This window comes from Antechinus flavipes, chromosome 4 (genome assembly GCF_016432865.1).
Source record: "Antechinus flavipes isolate AdamAnt ecotype Samford, QLD, Australia chromosome 4, AdamAnt_v2, whole genome shotgun sequence".
NCBI classification, from domain to species: domain Eukaryota; kingdom Metazoa; phylum Chordata; class Mammalia; order Dasyuromorphia; family Dasyuridae; genus Antechinus; species Antechinus flavipes.
Genome location: NC_067401.1, coordinates 316,773,702 through 316,786,518, shown reverse-complemented (window position 1 = coordinate 316,786,518; position 12,817 = coordinate 316,773,702). Strand labels below are relative to the sequence as shown.

At 34.5% G+C, this 12,817-nt stretch overlaps 1 pseudogene; it reads right to left on the bottom strand.

Moving 5' to 3' along the window:
* Positions 1-1,739: 1,739 nt before the first annotated feature.
* Positions 1,740-2,722, bottom strand: LOC127561543 (trace amine-associated receptor 7a-like; annotated as a pseudogene).
* Between the last annotated feature and the right edge of the window lie 10,095 nt (positions 2,723-12,817).

Sequence of the window (12,817 nt, the reverse complement as noted above, 5' to 3'; positions counted from 1 at the left end):
CATTCTCAGTGACTTGATAGCGTGTTTTTTTTTTTGCACAGAAGCTTAATAATGCTTTATATCTTTATTGTCATACCAAACAAATTATGTGCAGAATTTTTGTCTATTTTATTTTGAATTTAAGAAATAAAACAAGTATTTTTATAACATAATAGAATAGGAACCAAAAAGATGGTAGTTCTGTGGTTGAGGAGGAAAAAGGGACACAAAAAGAAAAGAAGATTTATGATATTAAAGCCATTATCTGTAAGAGTGATTTTTAAAAACCAGTTTAGAAATGAATCAATAAATGTTTATTATGTACCTACTATGTTCTAGGGACTGTGCTAGGGACTGGATATACAAATGCAAAAGTGAAATAGTACCTGATGCCAAAGAGCTTGTCTTCTCCTGAGAGATGTAGCATGTTCTTGTATAAATAATTACAAAATTTATACAAAATGAATATAAAATAATATGGAGGTTGGAGGGTGGATAACAATTGGGGGAATTAGGGCAGGACTATTGAATGGGGTGGCACTTGAAGTGAGTCCTAAAATGGTTTGGGGGTGATAGGAAAAAAAAGGTGAAGAGAGAAAGTATTAAAGGCACAGGATACAGCCTTGAAAAGGTGACAATATGTTTTTATTATTGTCTTTAAAACAATAGGGAAAAACTACCAAGTGGAGCTGATATTGAATGGGCTGGAGAAAATGAGAGAGAGATGGAGATTGGCCACCAGAGGGAAAGAGTGAAGGAAAGAGAAAAGAAGGGGAGGAAGTCATAGAGACAGACAGAAACAGAGAGACAGAGAAAAAGAATAGTTACATACTGTTGGAATCCTTACTAACTTCTAACTAATTAGAGTTGATCTAATCTTACAAGAAGATGTTTTGGCCAGAACCTGAAACTAGGTACTAAGTAGAACTAATCAATACAAGGCTTGTGTTCACACCTTTACTCATTGGAGTTCAATGAGTTCATACCTCCCTTGAAGCTCTTTGGACCAGAGAGCACTATGGGAGAAAACCCATAATCCCTCTCTCTGGAAGGAGCATAAATAGGCCAATGGGCCAGTCGAAGAAGTTCTTCAGAGGAAGACGTTACAATTTGAGATTTCACCGAGTGAAGAGTGGAGCTGGCTGGAGGCTGAAGAAAGCAGAGGCAGAGGCTGAAGGACCAGACCTTTGGATTTGGTGACATTTGGAGAGAGCTCTTGGAACCAAGCAGAGAGATAGGCCTCTAAGCTAACCGGGCTATATTGGAGATAATAAAAGATCTGAACTTTTATCACCTGGCTGTATTTTGAGAAGAAAAAGCTCACAACAAGATACATCACAGATAAATTTTAAAAAACAAAGAATCATGGGTAAGGTTTTTGAAATAATATGAATAGTGTGAATAAGTGATTTTTCTACTTCATTTGAAATATTAACCCATGAAGGGAAAATGCTATGAAGTAAGAGGAAAAAAAGAACCAAGAGAATCCAGTACAAAAAAAGCAGAAGCAGATACCAAATGAGTAGAGACAGGAACTGATGGGAAGCTATGACACCTTGTGATATTACTTAGCAAATGAATTTTGACCAAATGATGTTTATTAGGACTGAAAATGGAGGTTTGTGTCTAATGTAGAGTAGCAAAATTTTTACATATTGAAAAGTCCTTAATCTTAGGTTTTTCCACTCTTTGATAATAAGTTCCATTCAAATGAATTTTAATTTCTTCTATCTTAAGCTTTTACCTATTTAGTAAACAAATCACAAACAATGACCTCTGAAGACTTTCCCAGTGACAATCGGTTTAACTGCTGGAAACCAAAGGTAAAAGAAAGCATAAATCAGTGGGTTCATGACTGAGTTATAATAAGCAAACCTAAGTAAAATTACATAAATATATTTTGGGGTGATGAACCCTAAGAAAGCATCAATTATTGTTTCAGTAAAAAGAGGGAAGCCATGAAATTACAAATGCAATCACAACAAAACACAGTGTTTTTTACTGCTTTTTTCTCCCTCTTGGAGAATCTGGCTTTGTAACTCTCTGAGATTAAAGATTCCCCTTTACTACTTATGTTTTCAATTTTTCTAGCCTGTTTCATTACTAGAAAAATCTCACAGTAAAAAATGACCATAACCATAGTGGGAGCGAAGAACAACAGAAAGTTTGTCAGTATTTAGATTTGGCACTATCCAGATTAGGACACTTACTAATTCCTCCAGTCCATTATCGCTGGCACCAATACAAAAACGTAAAAGGATGTAAGTAATAGTAATAGTAAGTAGCCATGAGTATAGTGATGCAGACCAAGCGAACATTTAGAGTGAACTTCGTTAGGTAGACAAAAGAATCAGTGATAGCCATGTATCTCTCAATGGAGATGAAACACAAATGAAAAATGGAAGAATAATAAGATGATCTATCAAACCAAGAGTGAAATTTATAGTAACTCTTCCCAAAGTATCAATAATTCTTCAATAACCTCACCATGCTGAAGTGCATCACAGTTGCTCCCACCAAAAAAACCAGCATAAGCTAAGGAGGCAATGAGAAAATTGGTTGGATAGTGCAGATGCTTGAAGTGAAGGATTGAAATCATGATCAGAAGATTTCCCAAGATACCTAGCCCAACTCCAGAGCCATGAATAGCAGCAATTAATCTCAAGTTTTTTTGCTTCTTAATTCCTGCATTGCTAGGTAGTGGATGACTCTGGGTCTTGGATAGTAGGGAATTTGAGTGCATTTTCATAGTACAGGCTGGGGCTCAGTGCTGCTGCTGACAATCATTCTCTCTGAATATGGCAGAATTTTCATTAACTTATGTAGTTTTGGTGTTGTTGATATTTCTAATTTTCTCCTTAAAGTAAAAGATGCATTGATTTAATGTCTTAAGAAATCTACCAATTACTATCTTTAATAGATATTAGATCTTTCCATTGATATTATAAACTACACATCCTTTTATATATATTCAGAAAATACTCATATAACTTGGAAACACTTTTGCAACTAATCTTCAAGGCAATTCAATTAACAGACTCAGAAAATCTACTAAAGATTTCTATGAACATGTATAAACATCTTAGCTACTTATCTAAGAAAATTTCCTTTTGATCCTTTACTTCTTTACTTCTGAGGAAGTTCTCTTTGTCAAGCAGTGAGATATGATGTGATTACCAAATTCAAAATTCAGCTTTTATTCCAGTGTCCTTTCCCACGATATCAATTAACAGTTAATATCCAAGCATTTAGGAAGTCAGCCAAAGAAATCCTATCTCCTCAGAACTGGCCAAGATTGATTCCCTACAGTATGAGGTGTGAACTGAGGAAAGAAACTTTTTTTTTCCCCAATCATTATCAGAGGAAAAAAAAAACTGCTGCTTAATCAATATGAAATCTCTTATCTATTCAATTTTGCAAAATATATACTTCTGTTCACATGTATTTTGTTATCTGATGGGGAATGATGTATATATGTGTGTGTATATATGTGTGTGTGTACATTTAAATAATAATGCTGAGCATTTACATGTCACTTTCAGGTTTGCTAAGAATTTTATATATGCTATCTCAATCCTCACAATACTATGAAATAGATACTATACCTCTATTTTACAGATGGAGAAACTGAGACTGAGAGGTTAAATTACTTGCCCATGGTGACATCTTTGAAAGTGCATGAATGGCAGCAATTAATTTCAAGGTTTTTTTTGCTTCTTAATTCCTGCATTGCTCACTGATCCACCTAGATGCTTTTTAATAAATTTTCCAAACAATAGAAAAATTCTATGCAAACCTTTGTTCTCACAAAAATTTCCCACAAGGTCTACAGATTTATGAAGCATAAAATGAGCCCTGAAAACAAGACAACCCTAACTCTTTTTTACTTAGGTCAGAGAGAAGACTGGAATAGGCAACTATATATATATACACACACATATATACATATATGTATATATATATTTACACCCACGTACACACATGTATATATCTATACACACATACATATGCTTACATGCAATCATATACACAATACCCATGCATATTTATATGCATACTCATTTACATATACATAGATATACATCTAAAACAATATTAATATGGCTGACATATAATGTAGATTTCTCTCTTGATTGGATCTCTAAGTTTGGTTTTGTCTGATATTAATAATTATGGTGTTTGTATATAGCTCTTCTTTCCTATGCCTGCTAACTCTTCTACTTTAGTTCTACTCTTGAACTTCCCTTGCTATTATTTAGCTTCCACAGTAGAGAACAAAAGTTTTCTACAGTATGTATCAGACTGAATTTGAACTCAGGTCTTCCTGATTTAAAGTTTATGTCTTTTCTCATTTAGCAGCAAGTATGAGAGTTGTGATCAGCACCATTCAGAAGCAACAGAAAGGAGTCTTACTTTCTTCTCTTATTTTTCCAGTTTATTTTGTATAAATCATGGAGTATATGCCCTTCCCCTATTTTTTTTCCCCACAAGGAATAGGACTATAGGTGATTGTATTTCTCTACAACTACGTGAAGATAAGAGGGAAAAATGATATGAATTCTAGGAGTTATCCAGTTGCCAATATCTTTGTATGGTAATGATTGTTAGAGACTTTTCAGCTTAAGTCCCACAATGTACATAGATATGGCATGCTAAGTTCTAATTTGGTAAATAAAATTAAAAGTGATTTGATAGTGAAGAATCTAGACAGAGTGAAAGAACTGAGCTAGGTAGAGAGCAGATTTAATATTTTAATATTTTAGGCATAGTGCATTTTATCCTCTCAAATAATCTTATACCTGGGTAACAAAAGATTAATAAAAACTGTTTAGAGAGATTTTCATTTGATCTTGGCAGAGGGGAAATAGGTATGAGCTACAAGTCTATTGATGGTCTGAGAGGATACTGCAGCTTTCTCATGACTATACCACAAATCAAACTAGGTAATCTTTTGACTTATTTCTAATTATCCTTAATCACTGAATAGACATTGCCTCAGACAAACTGAGACTAGGGAAAGACCTTAGCTTAAAAAGGTCAGTGCCTCGCATTGTATTTAGGAACAACACCAGTGAACCTGATATATATCTTGCCACAGGAATATTATGACTCTAGAGGGAAGGGGGGAGGCTAATGACTTTGCATAGTCCTGCCTCACTTAAATCCAATTCACTTGTAAATCAAAATATTACTGAAAGCTTTAGGAATACACATCCCATAAGGCAGATATTACATTATTTTGCTATCTTACTATGAAGACAAGGGAGATAAAAACACATGTTCAAAAGAAGAAAGAACAATCAAAATTCCTTCCTCCAAAGCCTGAAAGAAAAATTTGAACTGGTCTCAGAGTTCATGGAAGACCTCAAAAAGTATTTTAAAAATTAAATAAGAGGATAGAGTAAAAATTGGGAAGACAAATGAGAGTGATGCAAGAAAATCATGAAAAACAAACAACAGCTTGGTAAAGGAGACATAAAAATACTGAAGAAAATAATACCATAAAAAACAAATTAGACCAAATAGTAAAGGAATTACAAAAAAGCCAACAAGGAAAATGCCTTATAAAGAACTGGCCAAATGGACAAAAAGGAAAAAACATTTACTCAAGAAAAACTCCTTAAAAGTAGAACTAGTCAAAAACTATGTATGATTTGACTATTCTAAGGTATAGAATGATCCAAAACAACTCTAAAGGAGTTAAGATGAGAAATGCTTTCTACACACAGAGAAAGAACTAATGGTATCTGAATACAGATTAAGCATACTTTTTTTTTTTAAAGCTCAACTAGTTTTTCTTTTATTAGAGATAATATTAATTATTGCCAAAAAGCATCAAAGTCAGAAGGGCAGACAGCTTCCTTCAACCTCCACCTCAAAATATGAATGTTTTGATTAAATAGGAAAAGCTCTAAAGAGGTATTAAAAAGACTATTTTATAGTCAATTCTTTTCAAAAATTAAAATGGATCTAGGTTTAGGTTTCCTACATAAAATGTATTTATCATTTGAAGTTCATTAATCAGGGGCAGACCTAAATACCAACAGGTTCTAGAGAATTTCTTCTCTTGAGGACTTCTATTGAAAGGAATAATGTTATATGTGGAAAAGAGGGGCACATTACTTTTTTAAATACATGTTAAAATATATGTTAAACACAATGTGTATAAACATATTTATACAATTCTCATGCCGCACAAGAAAAATCAGATAAAAAAGGAAAGAAAATGATTAAGAAAACAAATAGAGTGAGAATATTATGCTGTGATCCACATTCAGTTCTCACAGTCTTCTCTCTGGGTGTAGATGGCTCTCTTCATCACAAAATCATACATATACCATAACTTATTCAGCCATGGGCATCCACTCAGTTTTCAGTTTCTAGCCACTATGAAAAAGGGCTGCCGCAAATATTTTAAGCATACTTAATTTTTTTTTTTCTTGAGGGATTTTTTTTTGTTTTTGATTTACATTTTCTTTTACAGCATGACTATTAGGGAAATGTCTTGCATGACTATATATATATATATATATATATAAAACCTACATCAAATTGCTTTCTTCTCAATGGGGGGGGGTGGGAAAAGAGGAGGGGAGAGAATTTGGAACTCAAAGTTTTAAAAATGAATGTTAATTGTTTTACATGTAACTTGGGAAAAATAAAATACTAAATAAATGGAAAAAAAGAAAAACCTTCAGTGAAGTTTTAAGGTTTAATTGCTTAAAACTATACTAAAACTTTTAGGACATCTTGTATGTGGAGCAAATAAAAAGTAATCTCAGACAGAGGGCATTAGGAGAGTTGGAAATATAAGACACCAAAGACTTCTGTGAAAGATGGGATTTTAGATGAGTCTTGAAGGAATTAAAAAGTCTAATGTTGGAAAGAGAGTATTCCAGATGTGAGAAACAGTCACAAGTAAAAAGGTCCAGCCAAGAAATGGCGTGTCATTTCTTGGTATAGGTAAGGAATAACAAGAAAACCAGCATCATTAGATTATAAGGTGAGGACATGAAGGTAAAATATCTGGAGCAAAAAGGTATGAAGGTTCCAGATTACAAAAAGCTTAAAATCTCAAACAAAAGAGTGTATACTTGATACTGGAGATAATAAAGAGCCATTGCTTTGTATTAAATAGGGGCATACTGTGATCAAATCTGTGGTTTAAAAATCATTTTAGCAGCTTAGTGGAGGATAGATTGGAGTGGAGAGAGACTTGATATAGGGAAATCACTCAAACAATAATGATAATCCAAAAGTGAAGTGAAGAAAACTTCATAAAAGTGACAGCTGTGTGTGTTGAGAAAGTGATATGTATAAATACACACACACACACACACACACATATATTTATGAGGTTGTGAAGATACAAAGATAGAAAGGATATTGTCACATGAGTGAACAAACCAGCATCACTCAGGTTGGGAGCCATGCTTATTAGAAAGATGGTAATGCCTTTTATAGTAACAGGAATATTTGGAAACAGGGACAGGTAGAAAGATAATAGTCACATATTTTTGGATACAGTGACTTTAAAATGCTTATAGGATACAATACTATTAGATGTAGAACTAAATAATAGGAATAGAAAGTGTCTAGAGATGATTATTAAACTGAGGGGAACTGAAAAAAAAATCATTATATGAGATAATTCAAAAGTCTCCCTAGAGGACTTAATCTGCATTCTATGAACTATTTAATCTAATATATTTTATTAAATATTGTCATAAAAATAGGTATCTAGGTGGCACAGTGGATATAGCACTAGGCTATATAGGATATTGTGAAGTCCCGGTTAGTACTCTGGATGCTTTATAATCAGCGGGAATCAGGATAAGCAGAAGTCCTTGGTTGTCGGGGGCCAAGACCTAGTCACTGGGAACCTTAACAGAGACTGCCTCTTCCAGCTTCCCCGAGCTGGATGGGGCTTCGGACGTCTCCGGCCCTCCTCGTAGAGACGGGAGGAGGGAATTACCAGACAGAGAACCGAGGTGGATAGACGCAGTGATGTTTATTGGTGTTACAAGTCAGCAGTGTCTCCCGCAAACCATCCCGAGTCCATTCCTTTTATAGTCCTTTTCCCTCCACCTGTAATTCATCTATCGGGGCAAGGACTCCTCCCCAATCCCTCCCCGAAGGAGGAGCCCATCCTTTCTGTGCCTACCCTGCCATGGGCCAGGTTCCACCACTTCAGCGTGGTAATCAAGGAATCCTGGGTTAGGGTGGGTCCTGGCACAAAGGAGTCCTCAACTCACTTCAGGAGGTTCAGGTCCAGGGCCCCCAACACTTGGTCTTTATTCTTGGTCTTTGGGGTAGATGTGAAGGGAATGGACACAAGCTGTCCACAACCCCTCTTCTCCTCATCTACTGCCAAAGTGACTCTGGTTTGTCTTACTCTACCCCCTAGTCCCTCCTACAATTCTCTGTATACACTAAAAGACCAAGCCAACACAGAATAGAGGGAAGGGCCATTTTTCAAGCATATGATAATAGAGTATTGTCCAATAAGTAATTAGCCTTAAGTGTTTGGTTGTCTGATTCCAGTGCATCTACTCAGAGTTTCAACTCTGCAGGATATAGCACATAGAGTAAATTTGTTTTTATATCTCATTTAGAGACACTTACGAGCTGCATGATTCCTGCCAAGTCACCTAACAATCTTCTAATTTTTGTTGAGAAGATCTAATCAGTTAATATTTTTAAGGCACTTAATTCATTATCTGGCATATAGTAAACATTTAACAAGAATATCCTTCCTCCTTCCTCTCTTCTTTTCTTCATCCCTCCCTCCCTTCCTTCCTCCTTCTCTCCCTCCCTTCCTCTCTTCCTCCCTTTCTCCCTTCCTTCCTTCATTGCCTTCTTTCCTTCCTTCTTTCCTTCCTTCCTTATCTCTCTGCTTTATTCTCTCAAGCTACAATGTTGGAAGATGTTGGTAACTTCTATACTCTCTTCCAATGAGAGATTGCTATTTAGAGAGAGAACTTGTATTTTCCTTTCCTCTGAGGCCATGAAAGGTCCAGTCTGTACACACAAAATATTCCCTAAATATTATTATAATATAAAATATAGGGACAATTTGCTATTTTCTTACTGAATTAAAAATAAATTATAAAATATAATATATAACAATATAATCTAATATCATGATTTTTTGATTCCTCAAATAGAATGTAAGCTATTGAAGAGCAAAGACTACTTTTCATTTCTGCAGTAACTAGCACTGTGTACTATCCTTGGGATATTATAAGTTGTAATGGGCCAAAACTCTGGAGAAATATACTTGAGGCAAGGATTCTTACAACAAGGTGTTAACTCTGTGGAATTTTTAAGACAATGATTATCTAGTTTAGCATGGGGATTAATAGTTCTCTAGTTCAGTATGATTGATTTAATTTTACAGCAAATAATGGTTCCCTACTGATAATGATTGGCTTATACTTAGTATGATGAATGGATTTTATTGTAATAGAGTATTTAAGAAGTCAGAGTCAGAGCTAGAAAAGGACTTGAAGAGACTTGAAGACAGAGACCCTTGTGGTAGATGGCCTCTCCTTCAGTTCTTCACTGAGAACAAGGCCCATCTGAAGATCCTCTAGAAAGTTAGCCCAGCCCCAGGTGAAGGAGATAGACTGTGAAAGAGATAATAAAGACTTTGGACTTTATTCCTTACTATTTTTGTGGTGGTTATTCTGCTGAAACCAAGACCCATTTGGAGGACCTCGAGAAAACTAACCCTGAACATTACAATAAGTAGAAGTGTTTTAAACATGCTTATTCATGAATTGATCTGTCATTATATAATTTGCCTCTGGTATCTGTTCATATAATGATTGCAGTGTGTATTATTATCAATATTCATTCATATTTTCCATGATTTCATGATTATATTTCTGAAGTCCAGGATGTTTGAATGAAAATCATGCTAACGTTATTGTTGGAGAGTACTTCACTTGAAGAAATGTTTTCAAAGCAATTCATGGTTGTTGCAAGAGATGAATCCACTCTCCAGACATTGGAGCTCTCTGATGACAGCTAAATGACAAAGTGTATAGAATTCTGGATGTGGAATTTAGAAGGCTTGAGTTCAAAACCTTCCTTAGACATTTATTAGCTGTGTAACTCTAGACCAGTCATTTAACCTCTCTAAACCTCAGTTTTCTCATCTTTAAAATGAGGGACTTAGATTTGATGGCCTCAAAGTCTCTTCTAGCACCAAATCTATCATTATCCATATCCTATTTTAATTTCATTGTTTTACTCCATTTCCCCTATACCTAACTTTAGGGAGACTATATATAGTCTGTATAATTATATTGGGCTTTCTCTTTATCAAAAATGTGGATTGTCTCAGGTTTCTCAATAGAAGCTGGAGAGAATAAGAAATAGCATACCTCACAGATGCACCCATTGCCCATTATAACTTCATTGAACTAGTAGATGATCTCTTTTAAGGCAAATAAATGCCAGTTAGAAATGTGTTGTGACAAATTAAGGTGTAAAATATTTTTCTATCCACTATATATTCCAAATGGGGTATATAATGAGTCTACACCCCTTTTATATAACCAAATAAGTACAAAGGAGACTGAAGCCATTTTCTGATAACTTACTAAGCTATACACATATATTGAACAACAACAGGTGACAAACCTTCCAGTTTTCCCTGAACCACAGATAAGCCTTTCTATTTAAAAAAAAAAAAATCTGTGCTCTAGTGGAAGCCCAGGTCTATAAGCTATAGCATCTGGTTTCCACCAGGGAGACCCAAAAGTGATTCAAGACAAATTATTCAATTATAAAGAAGAAATAGTTTATTTAACATTTTAATATTCAATTTACAAAAACCATAACACAAAGAACATTATTTTTCTAACAGGTTTGCTATGTATTGAAATACACAAAAATTATTAAAACATTTCATCATTTTTTTCTTTACAGCTTTAATTTAGTTCCTAAAGGTTTACAATTTGTTGTACTTTTTACTCCAAAAGAAAGGAAACTACATTCCATGGATTTGATGAGTATACATTAAATAGTAACAAAAATTATTATTATTTCCATATTCTTGTACATATCTTGTTCATCAAGTGAGAGAAGAAGAGATGAGAGGAAAGAGAAGAAGAAAGGAAATAAGCTGTATTGGCCAACTGGCCAATACCAGTTGGGTCCTCACTGGGACAACTTCTTTTCTTACTCACAGATGTTTTTGTTTGTCTTTCATTTTCAAAAAAGACCATGATATCATGAAGGAAATGCCATGACATGCAAGCGAATTGGCTTTAAGTGACGGAGGTCTGTGCAATGTCATCATGTAATCCAAAAAGTATAACATATAGTTGTCCCATATTTGATAACATGTGGTGAGCAATAGCATTATATACCACCCCTACTCACAGGTCAAGAAGGGAGGAGTCCATCTGGGATGACTTTTTTCTTTGAAACTGGAAGCCTTACTTGCTTTTTGGGGAATAGAGTGGGGAGGGATAGTTACTGTTGGGATAATTACTTTGCCTTTTGCAATCAATTAACTGAGAATACCAATGTATAGATGGAGATAGAGACAGACAGAGACAAACAGATAGACAGAGAGATAAGTAGAGACAGAGAAAGACAAGAAGATAGAGACACACAGAGAGAGACAGATAGAAAGAGAGAGAGAGAGAGAGAGAAAGAGAGAGAGAGAGAGAGAGAGAGAGAGAGAGAGAGAGAGAGAGAGAGAGAGAGAAAGAAAGAGAGAGAGAGAGAGAAACATGGAGAGAAACAGAGTCAGAGACAGAGATAGAGAAAGAGGAACAGAGAACAGGAGGGAAAGAAGGGCTAGGGAGAACAGAGAGAGATAAAAAAAGAGTGACAATAATTACAAGCTAAAATAGGGGTAGCTAGGTAGTACAGTGGATAGAATACTGGTCCTACATTAAAAAATCTAGTCTCACACACAACTATCTGTGTGACTCTGGGCAAGTCCTTTAACCTTATAATAATAATAAATGTTCCCCTGGGTTGTTGTGAAAAACAAATGAGAAAAAAATTGTAAAGCACTTTGCATAATACCTGGTATGTAGAATATATAAATGGTTGATATTATTGATGAAGTAATTGCATAAAAATAATGATAAAGTGCACTGATTCTTCTAAAAACATGTAAATTTGACTATTTTAGGTAGTTCTCTCATTGATTAGGATATAAAGAAAGCCAAGGATTTTGAGGGCAGAAAACCACTGTGATTGTATGAACTCCTTTCACATAGAGAAAACTTGATTATTGGCTACTGGAGAGATTGATCTCTCCCTTTCGTTTCTTTAAAAAAATAAAAGAGAAAGATAAAATAAACCACAGAATTATATAATCCAGAATAGAAATGAAAACATCAATGTTACTGATTCAAATGAATACAATTGTTAACTACAGAACAGAAAATTATTCCAATTTCTTACATGTGAAAATTTTTAAAAAATCTTTAAAAAGAAGAAAAGATATAAATGTTCTTGGAAAAAAGCATAATAGACAATATATATGGCTTACCTACTACAAGTAAAAGGCTAATAGAGAAAAGGCTTTCGATAAGATTATAAAATATTGATTATACTCTTTGGTACAAGGGAAGAATAATGAACAAAAGCAAATGTCAAATAAGAAAAGACAGGAACAGGAGTGCAACTTTGAAAATAGCTTGAAGACACGACTACTCACATGTAATTTGTCGTGATAAAATTTTTTAAACATGAATCCTGAAATTGGAATTTAGATTGAGTGAAAAGAACATACTTTCATCTCATAACATTTCACTTGTTCCATTTTTAACTTTGTTCCATATTTTACCTTCTTGAATCAAAAACT